The following is an 18932-nucleotide window of genomic DNA, read 5'->3' as shown; positions in this document are numbered from 1 at the left end:
CTTCTGCTGTGCCATGAGACATACTACCTCCAGCGGCTTTGTGGGGCCAAAGCCTCAGTCAGTGCTAAGTCCAGGATTAGGTCTTCAGTCAGAACTCTGTTAAACTAATTGACCAGGGTTGAGATGAGTCAGAAGAGCTTATCTCAAAATCTGCTGCTCTATTTATTTTATTGTTTCCATAAGAAATCAGCCCTCTGCAAATGAGTTGACAAAACAGGAACATATAAAGCAGAGCTTGGCAACTTTCTCCATAAAGGGTCAGATGTCAAGTATTTTTGGCTTTGTGGGTGACAACTGAACTCTGCCATTGTAGAGAGAAAATGGCCATAAACAATTCACAAGGAGTGGGTGTAGCTGTGTTCCCATAAAACTTATTTACTAAAACAGGCAGGATGGATTTGGCCCTGGGGCTGTAGTTCGTTGACCTCTGGGACAGACAAAAGATACTTGATGTAAAACTTGATGTTTTCACCATCTTACATTAAATATATAATTTGATCCTCCCCTTAGTGCTTTAAAGTAGGTATGCGCATTCCTTCCATTTTATTTTATTATTTTTTTAATGATTTTTTATTATATTATGTTAGTCACCATACAGTACATCCCCGGTTTCCAATGTAAAGCTCGATGATTCATTAGTTGCGTATAACACCCAGTGCACCATGCAATACGTGCCCTCCTTACTACCCATCACCGGTCTATCCCATTCCCCCACCCCCTCCCCTCTGAGGCCCTCAGTTTGTTTCTCATAGTCCATAGTCTCTCATGCTTCATTCCCCTTTCTGATTACCCCCCCTTTCTTTATCCCTTTCTTCCCCTACCGATCTTCCTAGTTCTTATGTTCCATAGATGAGAGAAATCATGATAGTTGTCTTTCTCTGCTTGACTTATTTCACTTAGCATTATCTCCTCCAGTGCCGTCCATGTTGCAGCAAATGTTGAGAATTCGTTCTTTCTGATAGCTGAGTAATATTCCATTGTATATATGGACCACAACTTCTTAATCCAGTCATCTGTTGAAGGGCATCTCAGCTCCTTCCACGATTTAGCTATTGTGGACATTGCTGCTATGAGCATTGGGGTGCATAAATGGAGGCCTCTGGGGAAGATAAAGAGAATGAGCCCCAAAGGCGCAGAGCTATTAACCCTGTATGTACAGCCCTGGGCCCAGGAAGATCTCCAGTTGTCCAAGCTTGGTTGTTATTATTTGTTTGCCTTTTTCCAGTAAACTGAGAATATCTTTAAATTTTGTCAGAATCTCTAGCCCTTCAGGGACCCTCAACTCAATATTCAAAGGGATCCCTTTGTCTCTGCAAAGCCCATCCACCTATGGTGAGGGGAAGGGATAGTAATTCCCAGGACAAAGGAGCTGTTATACAAAAGTTCCAGTAACTAATTTTCCCAAGGGAGTGACAAGAAGTGACGGGTCCAGACAAAAGGGCCGTAACCACCTTGAGGACTGCCTGGCACCTAGCCGGTGGTCAGTAGCTCGCTACTGATTTCAGGGGACGGGGGCATTCGATGCGAGAATGCCAGCTGTGATGACTCAGGTCTAGGCAGATCATTAGACACGAACTGGAGTTTTGGGTCGGACCGAGCTTCTTAAAGTCCCTATCGGGCCACTTAGCAAAGAGCTTCAGGAAAGTTACTTAACCTTGGTGAACCTCACTTACTTCATCTGTAAAAAATGCCAAGAATGCTAGAACCCCTTCAATAAGCCACTGTGAGGATTAAATACGATAATGCACATAGGGAACACAGCTCATTTTATAACCCCGCAGACGGTGGCGGTTGGGATGAGCGCGATCACCAGTATTACTGAGGACGCGTGCACTTGGACTTCTCGCTGGCTTCCCCATCCGCCAGTTCCCGTTCTGGAGGGAACCACGCATGCCAGCCGAGTGTATGAAGTCCCACAGTATAATACATTGGGTCACTGAACATGTCGGTGTGACCACAGTTGTAAACATCCCCAAACTGCTTCTCAAAGGCCTAAATTCTAAAAGACTTTTCATATAAAATTATACGAACACTGGAATTAAAATATGTCCAAGTGATGGACGGATGTGATGGAGACTAAAGAGAAGCAAAGATAAATAAAGACAGTCTGATTTACTGGGGACGGGGAGATGTGGTTTTTTTCCTTTTGTTTGTTTTTTCTGAAGTTCCACAAAGGTAGCCACGATGTTATTTATGAAATAAGAAAAACAGAACAGAAAAATTTCGATGAACTGAAGATGTTTAAAAAACAGTGATATTTGGCAGAAAATAAAAACGTCAAGCTCTAAAACATATGAAATCACTTTCATTAACTGAAGCATTCACGAGGCAACTATTTTGTCAACTTACTGAACAGTTTTATTAATGACGTATTTTTTTTTTTTTTGATCTCTCATGAACTTCAGCTATTCTGCTTGTAGACTGGTCAGCAGACTGCTTAGCTGCTTTTCCTTCCCCGTTCTTCCAGGTTTATTACTGATTCCTAGTCAACAGAGAACTGAAATAATTGAGCTATTCAGAGGAAATCTGACCATTTTCAGGAGCTATGTCTGCCCCAGCAGACAGACTCCCTTAGAACTTCCCAGAACAGTTACAGATGGTCCGGGCACAAGGTCATCCACTTGTTATTTCAAAAAGCCAGGCAACTCAGTGACCAATTATGAAGGAGGCCTTGAGCTTTCTGAGAGTTCTCTTGTTTTACAAAATGTCTTATTCCCACAAAAGGGGTTTAGAGAAGTGACAGATGTCATTCCACTAAGTCCCCGGTGCCTCCTTGTTCCCCAATGTGGAATCAACAGACCTGGGTTTGCCTCTAGCTCTGGCATTTACTTACCAAGCGATCTTGTGCAAATCCCTAAATTTCTCTGAGTTTCAATCATGCCAACTGCCCCACGGACCTCACCGATATCATGAATATAAAATGGTTTTTTACCATAACTTCATTCTCTCCTGAAACACACACTGAGCACCTGCAGGTTCCAGACTCTCTGCTAGAACTCAAAAAGGAAAGACAGGGAACCTGCTCTCGAGAACCCAGGGAAGAACACAAGCAGACAGTCAAAAGAGAGGGTGCTGTGGGACCACAGTTGGTATGGGGGTGGGGGTGTCTTGAGGTCATAAAAGGCTTCACAAGACAGATGATGTCTCCGATGCTTCCTGGAGGAGAGGGAGGGAAGTGGGGATGACAGTCTGGTCCGTGAGAGGAGTATGGAAAGACGCTGCCAGTCAAGAGCTCGGCACATTAGGGAAATGTCCGGTAACTTCTCAGCGCCAGAGCCCGTGGGAATACGTGGGGAGGGAGAAAACATGATAGAGAAGGCTGGCAGGGACTAGTAGCATACAGTATTGAGAGTTCTGGGGGGATACAAAATAATCCTTGACATCATTTGGCCCTTATTCTTGATGTGGTCGTCTATGAATGTTAATATCTCCCTCTATCATTACCACAACACTATAAGGTAGGTAGTACAGCTACTCCCAGTTTACAGATGAGTAAACAGATACCTAGAAATTTTAAAATCTTCCCCAAGTCCTACAGCAAGTGGTCAATCCAGGACCCTAACTTAATTCTGTCTGATGCCATAGTTACTGCTCTGAACCACTGAGCTCTCCTGGCCCAACTGAGGGTTTGGCTTTATTGTACAGGAGCTTATGATGGACACACTGTAGGACAGACCACATGACCCCAGCTCTTGGTATTCATAACCCTGTGTGATCTCCTCTCGAGTGCAGTGGCCTAACAACCTTTTTTCTAACCAACAGAACACAGCAAAGGTAATGGGATGTCCCTTTCATGATTCAGATGTATCTAAAATTGTAACTTTCCTCTTGCTAGGACACTCTGTTCCTTGCTGACTTTGATGAAATAAGAGGCCAGGGGGAAAGGTCCAGCTGGTAAAGAACTGAGAGCGGCTTCTGGCCAAGAATCAGTAGGGAACAAAGGCCCTCAGTTACACAGCCCTGTAGGAACTGAATGCTGTCAACAATTGGAGGGAAACTGGAAGTGGATCTCTCTCTAGTCAAGCTTTCAACTGAGACCCCACCCCTGACCAACAACTTTATCCCAGCCTTGGGAGAGACCCTGAAGTAGAGGGGTTTCCGGCTAAGCTCTGCCCAGATTCCTAACCCACATAAACCATGAGATAATGTGTGTGTGTTGATTTAAGCCACTAAGTTTATCATCGTTTGTTACATAGCAAGATAACTAATACAGAGCCTGTGAAGGGTTTAAGCCCAGGAACGATCAAGGATGGCTCTGCATTTTATAGAGTCACTTTTGCCACCAGGGTGGAGAATGGATTAGAGGACAAGGAGGAGAGATTAGCTAAGAGGCTATTTCATCGTGAGACATGATGATGACCCACATTATGGCTGGGGCAGAGGGAAGGAAGGAAGGAAAAGCAGAGGAAGTTGCAGAAGAGACGTCAGAGGCATGTTCAGCAGGACACTGGGTCCACCTGATGCACATATGGAGGAAGGGACACTGGATTTGGACATGGCAAGGGTCATTCCACTGGCCTCATCCAGAGTTTAGACCTTGCAGCTCTCAGCAGCCCTTCAATTGCACCAGCCTGGCCCAATGCCTCAAGGGCCTCAGGGACCCATCGCAGCCAGCGGGGAAACCGCTGAGTGTCTAGACAGAACAAGGAGAGTCCTTAGGCCCTTGGGGTACCACATTCTAAAAGTCTTACATGAAGGGAACTGGATACTTCGGAGGAGGGGGCCATGATAAGATTCATCCTCTTAGAAATCCAGTCCAGAGAAGGGCCCTTGGCATCAGATACCACATCAAAATGCCCCCTGAAGGCAGCAGTTCTCTCTGGAGAGAACCAGAGGCAACTAAAAAGATAGGCTTCCAAGGCGAGGATGGCCCAATCACCCCAGCACCAAGAGAGACACGGATGAAAAGATAGGCTCACGGTCTTAGCCACTCACTGGGTGTACTGCCTCCTTACGCAGACAAAACCACCACCGGCGGCCCTCCAGAGGCAACATGAGGCTGAAATAAAGTAAGAACTTCGAAAAGGAAAACAGGAATCACATATCAGCTAATGTTAACGTGGTATCAGAACTGAACCTCAGAAAGGTCAGAACGTCATAGTCTGTGGTACTCTGTCACAACAGCCCCAGCAAACTGAAACAATTACACAGCAATTAGGCTCTAAAACCAGGGCATGTGCACCTCTTCCCATCAAAGTCCACTCAGTCCTTCCCCGGGATCCAACATGAGCACTGGGGTGCAGAAAGGCCCTGGCACAGCTGTGGGGAACAGGTGACTGGTCCCAGAGCCTGGTGGCTCTAAGCAGTGAACGCCACCCTCCTAAAGACTCAGCCTCCCACATGGGATGGACAGCTGAGGTCAAGGCAGGAACTAGAGCATCAGTACTCAAAGCGTGGCCCCTAGAATCCCATGGGGGCTTCCCAGAAATGCAAACTCTCGAGGCTCACACCAGAATCAGAATCTCTTGGCCAGGGCCCAGAGGTTTAGGTTGTAACAAGCTCTCTAGTTGAATCTTAAATAAAATCTTAATAAAATGTGGAGAAGCCCTGGGCTGGAGGAAATGTGTCTAATTGGTTTAATGGCTTACTGCATCTCTGGCAAATGCTATGTGCTAGGGGTAGCCAGGAAGGGGCAAGTGAGATGCTGTCTGTGGGTGGTCTGATGCTCCAGGAATGGGCACCTAGTAATTACTGAGCACTTGCTATGTGCCTCTGAGGACACACTAGGGGGTAAAAACAGAGCTGACCCTTGATCCTCTAGCACTTACAGTCTAATATAATGGTCTGTGGATGCCAGTGCAAGTTCCTGGGACTCAGGGACCCTGTCTCCTTCATTACTGCCTCCCTGGTGCCCTGGGCAGCGCCCATACAGAGTGGAACGTGCTGTCAGTGTCTAGTGTGCTGAGATCGCCTTTCAGAGCCTTAAAGGGCTTTGAGTGTGCCTCATTTCACATAAGTCTAATTCGCTTAGAAATTCTTAGAGTTTCAAATGGACATGTTGAAAATTCACACTTTCATTCACTTTTAATGAGAATTTTCTTTTTTCAAGAAGAATCTGCAGGCTTCCTTACAAGTAATTCCACAGCCATCTGGAAGACTTGTGTTGCTACTTAGAAGTGCTAAAAGATATATATATGGAGGCTGACTCCTGACGACATTGGAAATGAAGGGAAGCATGCTTTAGCGACACCCACGTCCCTTCCCAGCTTCTCGTCCTTTCTCCTTGTGTCCCCAGAGCTCCAGGCACAGACGGCGTGCCTGCCTCCAAGTCACACAAATGTTTTAGAGATTTAAGACACTACTCTTCCCACAAATGTATTTTGTTTTACCAAGGATACCTGCAGGAAGAAATACTTATTTCACAAAGATATGCCTCCAGAGTGACACTATTTCAAGCACGGTGAGTCCAGGCAGAGAAGATCGTCAAGGACAAAACAATCTGTCCCATGCTCCAGAAATCCTAAGACATTCACCAACGTACGTCTGCTCTTAAGAACAACCCTGGTTATCACTAACTCCACTCAGTACGCACTCCCAGAGCATTTTCATGGGTGTCGGGCACCGTGCTTGGTACTGAAGAAACAACATTCGCAGATCCATGACCCTGAACATAAGGAGCACATGCTCTAGGGGTGGATGACGCCTGTCACCTGCATATGGCAGGTTCCGGGGACAAGAAGTAATTTTCTAGACACAGTAAAATGTACGCTCGGAGCACAGTGCTGTGGAAGGCCAGAGGAAGACACCTCTAGCTCTGTTGGGATGTTGGAGGAGCCTGATGGAGCAGAAAACAGTTCTAGAAACAAGCAGAGCTGAGCAACAGGAGAGAGAGTGCAGAAAGCCTCATGATTCCTACAGCTTCAGATCAAACAGTCCAAAGAGTAAAAGAGCAAGTGTAGGGCAGGTTTGAAGGACAGCAAAATGTGCCCTGTGGCTGGTACTTCTGGTTAAGTCTTTCCCTGTGGGGCTACTCCAAAAGGAGGTTTCCTGCGGCAGCGAAGAGCTGAGGTTCTGGAAGCAGGCTGCCAGAGTTCAAATCCCAGCTCTGCCACTCACCAGGTAGGTTGTGACCTGGGGGAAGAAAATCTCCCCTTCTTTGCTTCTGATTTCCCATCTGCAAAATGGGATTATAAGAGACCTACCTCCTAAGCTTGTCCTGATGATTAAGGGAGATAATGGGCTTAAAGCTCTCAGGTGGTACCTGACACAGAGTAAGCACTTTGACATTGTTAGGTGTCGTTACTATTATAGGGATTGCAAAGGAACAAGGCAGTGTTTTCTTGGCTTGTTGCTAGGATCCGGTAAACTTACACTTATGTATTGAGTGGTGCATTCAACAAACATTCATCAAGGGCTGGCCGAGTGTCAGACACAGGCAGGTGTGGCCCTTGCCCTCCAGAGGCTCAGGTGGGAGAGCAGGAAGCTGGCAGGAAAGCCAAGCCTTGCAGGGTCATCACCCCTGTCTGTAGAGGCCAGGCGAGGCCGTGTGCAAGAAGGACGGAGGCAGGTAGGCTTCAAGGAAATACTTTGATTTGAGTCTCAGTTTGGGGGCTAACATTTAGGACAACCAGATCCAAGTGTTTGTCCCACTCAGTGGGACCTGGGGACAACAGAGTAGAGCAAGGACATGTGAGCCTGGAATGAGCGTGGAGACTGGGCGGGACGGGATCACGGTGCTTGGCATTGGAAATTTACCCTAAACACCCCCTTGCCAGTGGGACCTGCCATGACTGCTGGAGACCCTTCTGATCGGGTGGTGCTGGTACCAACACAGCAGTGAAATGTCCTGACTGGAAAGCCCAGCTTCTGAAACTCTTTGATGAGAAGGAATGAGAACAGCACCCACGAGGTGAGCAACTCAGGGAAAGAAGGGACATGGAAGAGAATGCATGCCATTCCGGAAAGTCAGGGGCTCCTACTCACAAGGTCCTGTGAGTGGAAAACAAAATCTCGGGGCGGGGGGAGACTGCTGTGGGGTGCAGGGGCTTTGGCACCCAGATAAGCAGAGAGTGTGGATTTGTGTGCTATGCTCAGTTCCGAGAGTTAGTGTAGCGAAAGCCTGTCATACTCAGCACAGCACGTTTCCACGGTGCTAGACAGGCACCTCGTACGAAGGGTCCCGAAATCCCCACCAGGAGCAAGACTCCACACTTTCTTGAAGAGTATTATAATCCAGTCACGTTAGACAAACGTTAGAAGTGTCCTTTGAGGGGCGCCTGGGTGGCACAGCGGTTAAGCGTCTGCCTTCGGCTCAGGGCGTGATCCTGGCGTTATGGGATCGAGCCCCACATCAGGCTCCTCCGCTATGAGCCTGCTTCTTCCTCTCCCACTCCCCCTGCTTGTGTTCCCTCTCTCACTGGCTGTCTCTATCTCTGTCAAATAAATAAATAAAATCTTAAAAAAAAAAAAAAGAAGTGTCCTGTGAATGATACTGGGCTTTCTAGTGTTCATTTATTCTGGTCTCCGTTCATTCAATGATCACGTGCCTGTCGATTGCCCCTGCGTGACCAAATCTGTTGCACGTGCCAGGAACACGACAGACAAAGGGGCTGCTCTCATGGAGCCAAATTCTAGTAGGGAAAGAGAAACCTTGAACAAGGATCACACAAATAAATGGGGAAATATTGAGCCATGGAAAGTGCTAAGCAACCAAACAAGGCTTCTCAGAGGAGGTGACACCTTCACCTCGTATGAGGACACAGTCATGCATTATTGTGGATGGGAAAAACGTCATTCTCCATAGTCTCTCTGTCCTGGGACACCCTTAGAAGCTGCCACTACTCACAGGAATTCCTCAGCGAGGTAGACAGGACACATTGGGAGGGAAGGAATGAACATTTATTAAGCACCTACTATGTCCCGGCTTCTGTGTTTTTTTCCTGTTTCTAAGCTTCGCAGTTAGATTCCCAAGATTACTGCCGATACACAAATGAAGCAACTGAAGCTCAGAGCCGTTAAGCAACTTGCCTAGAGCTACCCAGCAGCCAGGAATGGAACCAGGATTTGGACCTAGGACTGTGGAGTCTGAAGTTAGGCTGCGGATAGGGCAGCCCCAAGCCACACATAGTGCCTGAGCTCTTGAGATTTGGCTGGTGTGATCTGAGATTTACAGCAAGTGTAAAATACATACTAGATTCCAAACACAGTCTGAAAAAGAAGAATGTAAAATATCTCATTAGTAATTTTCATATTACTACAAGTTGATTTGATAATATTTTGATGATATATTGGGTTAAATAAAATGTATTATTAAAATTAATTTCACCTGTTGCTTTTTGCTATTTTTTAGTGTGGCTTCTAAAAAATGAGAAATTGCCCACATGGCTCACATCTGTGGCTATCCTTGTGTTTGTCTTGTACAGCCTCCCTGGGACTGTCGCTCTCTCTTCTCTCTCCCATATCACCCTGCCTCCTGGGCATTCTGTCCCCACTTCTGGGGGAGAAGGGAGGATGACAGTGGGGATGTGAGGATGTGGGCATCCAGGGTGTAACCAGATCTCTAAAGCCCTACAGAGCATGGTTTGGAGGCAGCTCATTTTCTTCGGCAGCCTGCCTTGCCCCAGAGAATCCTTAGGAGTAGGTATTTGTTGACATGCAAGCAGCAATGAACAGGGAGTGTCAGGATGGCCACTCTGGGGTACCTCATCATACTACCCACCTCTTAAGCAAACCTAAACCCTCCCTTAGTCTTAGGAAGAGCAGACGAGGTTACCCTTTCAGCCCCCAGGAGCCTATATTCCGCAAAAAACATGATGATGATAATGGTGATGATGGTGATGATAGTGAGGATGATGATGGTGATGATAAAGATGATTATGGTGATAATGATGGTGACAATAGTGAGGATGATGATGATGGCGATGATGGTGAGGATGATGACAGTGAGGATGATGATGGTGATGATGATCTTGACGGTGGTGATGATGATGACGGTGATGGTGATGATAGTGAGGATGATGATGATGGTGACAATGGTGAGGAGGAGGATTATGGTGATGATGTAGATGATGGTGATGATGGTGGTGATGGTGGTGATGGTGATGGTGACAATGTGAGGATGATGATGGTGGTGGTGATGACAGTGATGACAGTGATGGTGATGATGGTGATGACGATCATGACGGTGGTGATGACGATGGTGATGACGACGGTGATGATGTGATGATGGAGATGATGGTGATGATGATGGTGATGGTGACAATGTGAGGATGATGATGGTGGTGGTGATGACAGTGATGACAGTGATGGTGATGATGGTGATGACGATCATGACGGTGGTGATGACGATGGTGATGACAACGGTGATGGTGATGATAGTGAGGATGATGATGGTGACAATGGTGAGGAGGAGGATGATGGTGATGATGTAGATGATGGCTATGATGGTGGTGATGATGGTGGTGATGATGTGATGATGGAGATGATGGTGATGATGATGATGGTGATGGTGACAATGTGAGGATGATGATGGTGGTGGTGATGACAGTGATGACAGTGATGGTGATGATGGTGATGACGATCATGACGGTGGTGATGATGATGGTGATGACGACGGTGATGGTGATGATAGTGAGGATGATGATGGTGACAATGGTGAGGAGGAGGATGATGGTGATGATGTGATGATGGAGATGATGATGGTGATGATGATGATGGTGATGATGGCGATAATGGTGACAATGTGAGGATGATGATGGTGGTGGTGATGACAGTGATGACAGTGATGGTGATGATGATGATGACGATCATGACGGTGGTGATGATGATGGTGATGACGACGGTGATGGTGATGATAGTGAGGATGATGATGGTGACAATGGTGAGGAGGAGGAGCATGGTGATGATGTAGATGATGGTGGTGATGGTGAGGATGATGGCGATGATGGTGGTGATGATGGTGGTGATGAGGTGATGATGGAGATGATGATGGTGATGATGTGATGGTGGAGATGATGATGGTGATGATGGTGATGATGGTGATGATGGTGGTGATGGTGAGGATGATGGCGATGATGGTGGTGATGATGGTGGTGATGAGGTGATGATGGAGATGATGATGGTGATGACGGTGGTGATGGTGGTGATGGTGAGAATGATGGTGATGATGATGGTGAGGATGACGGTGATGGTGAGGATGGTAATGATGATGATGGTGATTGTGAGGATGATGGTGAGGACAGTGATGATGATGACAGAGAAAAAGAGAGGAATAAAAATACCCACACCTTAAGTCAAGGCTGTGGTGCAGCCCAGGGGTGTTTTATGGGCATAAATTCATTTAATCCTTACCCCGAGGCCAATGTTGTTATCACCCCACTGTACAGACAAGATAACTGAGGCACAGAGATTTAGGCAACTTGCCGTGACCACAGAACTAGCATGCCAGAGGCAGGATTGAACCCAGGCACTCTGGATCCTAGGAGCTACACGCTAATCCCCAAGCAGAGAGTCAGAAGCCCAGCAAAAACAGGAGGAAGCTGGAAATAAAGAGCTGGCCTTTATGGAGTGCATACCATGTGGCAGTCAGGCTCCAGGCACACACCTTTGGAGTCTTCTCTAGTCTGCAAATCAACAACCATGAGTGAGGCACTACCAGCATTCCCATTTCACTGATGGGGAAACTGAGGTGTCAGAAGGGTAAGTGACTGGCTTGAGGCAGACGGTGGAGAAAGGAGAGATGGAGAGAGAGGAAGGAAGGGATGGGCAACATACTTGTGTATGTCTTGTCTCCCCAAATAAACTGAGTAGGTCCCTAGATAAGTAGGTCTTTAAATCTCCTTCCTGAAGTTAAGGCGCAAAAGTCTCCCCTCTGCGGAAGCCTGGCTTTTGCACGTGAAGAGCCTGAAGATGATGCTTAGTTTGCTCCAATTAATTTGCATGCTCCTCTTCTAGCTGATAAATATCCCCCGCCCCTTGAGATTCTTCAGTGATTTTTAGCCCATCAGCTATTTTAAGACCCAGATTTATTATTTTCGTTTGTGTTCCTGAAAGATTTTGAAAGTCCAGTCCTTCTCTTTTATCTTCACACATCCTCCCACCTCATTCACTGAGGGAGCATAACTTGGGGTCACTTTCACATGCCAGCCCCACCTAAAGACAGCCAGGGGCACATCATGAAAAGGACAAAGTCAGGCTGCGTCTGGTAGCCTCGGCCTCATGGGTCAGCAGACACACAGTGGGAACAGTGGAGGAGGAGGGACAGAGCCACCTCGCTCTCCCCTTATGGTCGCTGTGCTTCGAAAGTACCATCTTCAAAAGAGCTTCTTTTCAATAGAGAAAATGACATAAATTTGATATGACAAAGTAAGTATGGTGTGATGAGAAAAAAAATGCACTTCTAGGATCCTGTATGTTTCCTGATGCAGATCTACAACTAATTCTTTGCAAAGAACAAAAATGTCATGCCGTTGTAAGAAACTGACATTGCAGCCCCTAGACTATTTGCTAGTGATTACTAAGGGATAGAGTCCCATTTTTTGGTTTTGGTCTCAGCTCAAGGGACTTTGTTTTCTGGAGAAACAATATGATAAGCAGAAGCAACTCCTAAAAGGATTTGAGGAAGCCAGCAGTAAGAAGGATATACTAGCAAGAATCATAAAATTAGAACGATAGCACTGAAGTTGCCTTTCAGCTGCCACCGATGTACTAATTGATGCAGGCAAGAATCATCAGTGGATGAGCAGAGCAATTATCCCAAACCTCAGGGGCTTGAACAACCATCCTAACCTGCTCATGATGTTGTGGATCAGAAGTCAAGATGTGCTTGTCTGGGCCGTCCTTGTTTGCAGTCACTCATGTGGTTACAATCGGGTGTCAGATAGAGCTTCAGCCGTCTTTAGGGTTCCACTGGCCAGAGCATCCACGGTGGGTCACTCCCATGGTGGCACCTGCTGCTGGCTGTTGGCCAGCAGCTCGAATGGACTGTTGACCAGAGTGCCTCCCCACAGCCCTGCAACATGGCAATCTCAGGGGCCAAGCTTTCTGCAGGGCCCCTCACTTTTTCTGAGGCAATGGCCCAAGAGGACAAGGCAGACCTGCATGGCCTTTCAGGTCACACAGCCTCACCTCCCTGCTACTCTGGTGGCAAGCACCATAGCCTCCTCCAGGTCAAGGGGGAAAGAGGTAGACCCCATCTGTGAATGGAAAGAGTCTCAAAGACCTTGTGGCCATAGTGTATAAACTACCACGTGCGTTAATAGCAACAGGTAGGAGTTTACTAGGGAAAGGATATTTACACAGTCTCGAAGTATTTCTCAGATTTTCTATTTATTAAGGAAAACAGATCCTTTTACAGTGGAGAGATCTGACAGATATCACCTTAACCAAGTGATCAAAGTTAACATCACCAATTACAAAACACATTGCATTCTGAGCCTTCTGGTATGATGTGCTGACAGGACCCTTGAATCTGAACAAGAGAAAACAAGAAAGCCAACCCTAACTGAGGAACATTCTACAAAACTGGCCTGTGCTCTTCAAAACTGTCAGTGTTTATTGCAGCAGATGCTGTCCGTGCCCACCCCCCTCCCAACATGCCCCTGACACTCACCTTTCCAGGGCCTGCCTTTGGAACTCGCCAGGGGGCAAGCTGGAAGTGCTGGAGAATACAACACCCCTGGAGTAGCCTGAAGCCAGTAATGGATGAGGGTTAGGATAAGAACTCCCACTTTCATATCTCCTGGATGGGATAACTCGGGGACACCTTTCTACCCTGTCCCCCAGAGTACCATATTGGAACGGAAGCCTCAGTCGCCCACGCTGCTTACTTGCTTGATAACATACGCACAACGGCTTCCTTCCCTTCCTCGTTCCACTCTACATCCTAGTCATAAGGCTTACAATTTCCTCCCAAAGATCTACCTGTGTTTCAATCTCTGTCTCAGCCTCTACTTCTGGGACAACCCAATCTAACACAATCACAAAAGACAGAAGCAAAGACTGAGGAATCGCTCCAGAGTAAAGGCGAGTGAGGAGACTCAGAGGAGCAAAAAATCACTATGTGGTCTTGGACTGGAACCAACTTTGGGGGAAAAGGCTATGCATGGTATTAGTGGGATCATGAGCAAAATCTGATATAGATTAGGTCATAGTATTGAATCAGTGTTAAGTTTCCTGAATTTTATAATCATACTGCAAGGACATAAAAGCATGTCTTTGGTCTTTAGGAAAAGAATGCTGAAGCACTCAGGGGTCAAAGAGCGTGATACCCACCGCTCATTCGAGAATGGTTTAGCAAATAAGAAGAATATGAGAGAGCTAAAAGAAATGTGACAAAACATTAGCAACTGCTAATATAGTTGAATATCATTTAGGTGTTAAGTGCAACTTCTCTGATCCATTAAGAAACTCTTGAAAAGTTACAAAAGGGAGCACCTGGGTGGCTCAGTCGTTAAGCGTCTTCCTTCAGCTCAGGGCATGATCCCGGGGTCCTGGGATCGAGCCCCGCGTCAGGCTCCCTGCTCTGCTGGGACCCTGCTTCTTCCTCTCCCACTTCCCCTGCTTATGTTCCCTTTCTCGCTGGCTGTCTGTCTCTGTGTGTGTGTCAAATAAATAAATAAATCTTTAAAAAAAAATTACAAAAGAGTGCGAACAATACAAAGTATGTATGATCAATGTAATAGAAGTTAAAAGGAAAAACACATATACCGAAAAGGAGAGTGTCCGCAGTTGACTTTGCTTTGCTTTTTTTCTTTTCTGTTTTTTTTTTTTTTTTTTACGTAGGCTCCATGCTGGGCTCAAACTCACAACCCTGAGATCAAGACCTGAGCAGAAATCTAGAGTCAGAAGCTTAACGGACTGAGCCACCCCACACCCTGTTGACTTTTTTAAAAAATGTAGCTAGGAGCTTCCTAGCCGGTAAGAAACGTATATGATGTTGGAATAGGTAGAACTAAAAACATGTCAAATATTCCTCAAATTTTAGACAAATATGAAGATGTCAGGCTTACGGCAGGTCATGAAGGCAAGTCAGAAAAGAAACTAACACTTCTTGATGAGGCTGGGTGGGGTACACCATCTTCCCCTCCAATGGTGATGTCTGCAGGACCAGGGCTGGCAGTTTTTGCATTGACATGAGCTGCTATGAAATTTACAGCATTGTCCCCACTTTGACACTGAGATGGTGTTACAAGTCATTTCTGCAGGCTCAGAGAGGCTCGGTAACTTGCCTAAGATCTAGCAGCTAAAAAGGAAGAGCCGCAATTCAAACCCTGGTCTGTCTGCATTAAAACCTTGACTCTTTCCCCAACTCCCATGTGACATCCCAACTTTCCCTTAGGAGAGACAGATGTTGTCAGCCTGTTTCTAGTCTTTGGAAAGCCTAACCTTTGGCATTTGGCACATCGGTCCTATCATCATCAGCACTGACCTGCCTGAGCCACTGGACGGACTCCACGTGGCAGCCCTACCTCCTCAGTAAAGGAAGAAGGAGGCTGATGGGAAATGCTCCGTGCGCATGCCTGGTGTCAATCTGTACCCCCCCCCTTTAAGGGGAGGGAGCGCTCGTGTGGCTGCTGCAGAGACCTCTATGACTGCCCATGGGTCTTGGTGGATGGCAAACTCACCAGGAGTCAACCCTGCTGCCAAGAAAAGTTAATCTGAATTCAAATTTGAATCACTGGAGGTTCAATGTATTTTATTATTTTATACAGCTCAGAGAAACCTAGCAATCTAACCTTCCCGTTTCTATAGATGAGAAAACCGAAGCCCCGGGGGGGAAGGATGCTCTGGTTGGAGCAGCAAGCTCATTAGCAGAATGAGGCGAACACAGAGCCATTAGACAACCTGGTGCTGATTCCTTCGGGGAGATTCACTGGTATTCCTGGGCTCGATTTTTCTTTATTTTTTAAAAAATCATGTTCTTCCCCTTTTATTGAACTAGAAATGCTCTGACAAGCTTGGAAATGTTAATAGACCATCTGAGAGAACTGGCATCAAATGCAGCTGAAAATATAAAAAAGGAGAGTCCATGCTCTTGACTCCTTTTTCTCCCTTCAGTGTAGCTGATATGTTTCCAAAGGGCAGCCTCAGGAACAGTTCCCGGGGGTTTAGTGTGGCCAGTAATGATGTAGAGATTCCTGGCAGGATGGGCTCTGGTAAAGTGGAGACGGTGGGAACCATGGGGCCAAAAAGGTCTTGGGGACAGGTACATCCCTCCAAACCAGGGGAAAATAGAAACCAAAACTACTGCGAAATAGAGGACATCTTCACACAAAGCTTTATGACATCAGAAGAAACCAGATTATCTGAGGGCTGGAAGAAGAGCTCGTATAGCAGACAGCAGGATAAAAAATCTCAAGAAAATAAGCATGCCCAGATTTGCACGTGTGGAGAAAGGAGTGGTAAGGGAAAAAATATGTGTCTTTTCTACAAATGATCTGGCAGAAATCTCTCTCTCTCGTTTTTAAAACGATACCCCCCCCCAAAAAAAAACATCTCATCGGCTTGATTACAGAAACACATGTGTTTATGCATGTGTAGAATGTGCACTGGGTTACGTGTTGCTGTGTCTGTATAACATATGTATGTGTGGTATGTGTGTATGCATGTGAGGGCATATTGTCTCTAGACCCTTGTTGCCACTCTCTATACATTTCTTTCCTCTCTCGCCATAAGCTCTTGGTCTAGAGATGAGACCTAAAGCCCATGCAATTGGAATCCAGTTTTCTTTCCCTTCCCACATGGGCTGAATGAGATGAGATGCATATCTGTATTTGAAAGAAGTCCAATCGGCCAAATAACTCTGAAATTACCCACTATTTGGCCTAGATGCATATACCTGGGCATTAAAGCAACTCTGAAACTTATTTCCAAATCACCACTGTCAGGCACTCCCGGGAGGAAGTGACCAATTCAGAGTTCAGAGAGTGGATGTTTGCACAACAAATGGGCAAATCCTGGGTTTAAAACCCATCCACAGCCCTTCACATTGGTCCTAGGGGTGGCAGTGTTGAGGATGTGTGACCATGCTTGGAGGGATGATAAATTTTACAAAGCAATCATCAAATCGACATGCTATTTGGCTCCATCAGATATGCCAAGGTGATTGATGTTTGCCCATCAGTGGAGTCAAGGTCTGATCTGCTGGCCCAGCAGTGTAATCAAAACATTACCCACTCTGTGTCTCAGAACCTGATGAGAAAGTTAGTGGGGGGCTGTTTTTATTATTGTTACTGTTATTATTCCCTCAAGGGACCTCTGTGACTATTGAATTATAACTGATTTCTCTTGCAGTTTATTGCAATTTGCCACTTGGCTCCTCGTGTCAAAAACCCAATATAATTTCCAGCCAAAAAAATAAGGCACTACATTATGATAATGGCCTCAGCATTTCATCCATCAGTGGGAACTGAATGCATTACTTAACACATTTCAGAAGAATTCATGATGAATTTGAAAAGTTGCCCTTTTGGAAAGTATGAACTTAAATCTTTGCATTATCATGTAGGCTTGGGAAAAGCCTGGCAGTAGGACCTATGGAAGATGGAGAGGCCTTTTCAGAGAATGGCCAGGACAATTTCATACTCACTGATAGGCTAGGATGGGGATAATAAGAATCAGCTGGAAGGAAGCTTACACTCTGGGCAATGGCTTCTCCAAATCCCATAGTCACTGGTTTGAAGAGCCATCTGTCTAGAAATGATTGGCTCAGAGTCTGGCACACAGAGATAATGAATCCAAGGTCAGAGGGTCAAGTTCATGCACATCTGAGCCAACTAGCTCAGGAAGGGTGGAAGGGAATCATGAGTCCATGGCTGCTGGGCCCCCTCCAGCCCCACTGGCTTTGTGTGTGTACGGCATTGGCTGCCAGGAAGAAAAACAGCAGGAGGGGGTGGGGAGCTTAGATGCTCAATTCAGAAAGCTTTGACTGAGCAGCTACCTGAACGGGATCATGCCCTCCCAACTAAGTGGAGTTAGCGAAGCCAGCAAGGCCTGGTCTCTGCCCGCAGGAAGCTTAGTGTGGTGGCTGAATCAAAGAGGAAGACTAACAATTCCCATGAGAGTTAGAACAAAGGAAGAAACAAATCCTGTAAAGAGGAAGATAAGGCAGACAGCTTAGAAGGAGGCTGCAGGACCAGGGTGGGGTTTTAAAAGAACCCTTGAGGGTAGTTGTATCTTCACCAAGGAGAAACAGGAACTGAGGTACGGGTGAGTATATCCCCAGGTGCGTCTTTTAATGGTGACCTCAAATACCTCCACTACAGGTCTCTGCTCCTCTCAAGGTTGTCTTCTCTGGATGACTCTGCCCCTTCCACACTGTCGTAACCACTCAACTTGCTTCATTCAACATGGCCTACAGATGCTATTTTAGTTTGGATGCCTCCAGGAGCACAATTTAAGCCAGGAGTCAGCAAACTTCTTCCGTAAAAGACAAGATAATAAATATATTTATCATTCCAGGCCGTATTATCTCTGTCACAACCATTCAACTTACTCCGTCCTTGTAGCATGAAAGGAACCCTAGATAATACATAAAGGAATTGATGTGACTGTGCTCCAATAAAATTTTATTTACAAAAACAAGTGACAGACTGGATTTGGCCCTGTGGTCTGACGAACGCTGTTTTATGCCATGGATTCAAGAGCAAGTAGTTATCATTACCGCAAGGAACACAGATAGGCGAGAAGGGGCAGGACACAGGGAAGGAGGGGCCAGGAAGGATTGTTTTCAAGCCAGTTAAAAGTGAGCTACCAGAAATTAATCCCAAGAAGAAACTCTGGAAAAATAGAAGGAAAAAACTCAGAATTATCTTGGTCAATAGGCAAAGGAGTGGAGGTATTTTCCCCCCCACTTAAATTAATCATGGTTTAAGGGCTTTCTCCGGGAGGACACAATTCCTAGGAAAGTCCAGCCCATTACCAGGCAGAATGGGGTTTTTCACTTCTGACAGACAGATACTGGCCACAGAAGTCAGGCTGGCCTTTGTGGAGTA

General features: G+C 46.2%; 1 long non-coding RNA gene across 1 annotated transcript in view; it reads right to left on the bottom strand.

The window, feature by feature from the left end:
* The window catches only part of LOC148109410 (uncharacterized), a 299324-nt gene that overhangs the window by 197904 nt on the left and 82488 nt on the right, over positions 1-18932 (bottom strand). The gene's annotated exons all lie outside the window — the stretch shown is intronic.

The sequence above is a fragment of the Ursus americanus genome, chromosome 9, assembly GCF_024610735.1.
Source record: "Ursus americanus isolate L20-20 chromosome 9, mUrsAme1.1.p, whole genome shotgun sequence".
Classification (NCBI taxonomy): domain Eukaryota; kingdom Metazoa; phylum Chordata; class Mammalia; order Carnivora; family Ursidae; genus Ursus; species Ursus americanus.
Note: the sequence above shows the minus strand (reverse complement) of the source record. Positions and strands in the feature narration are given on the sequence as shown.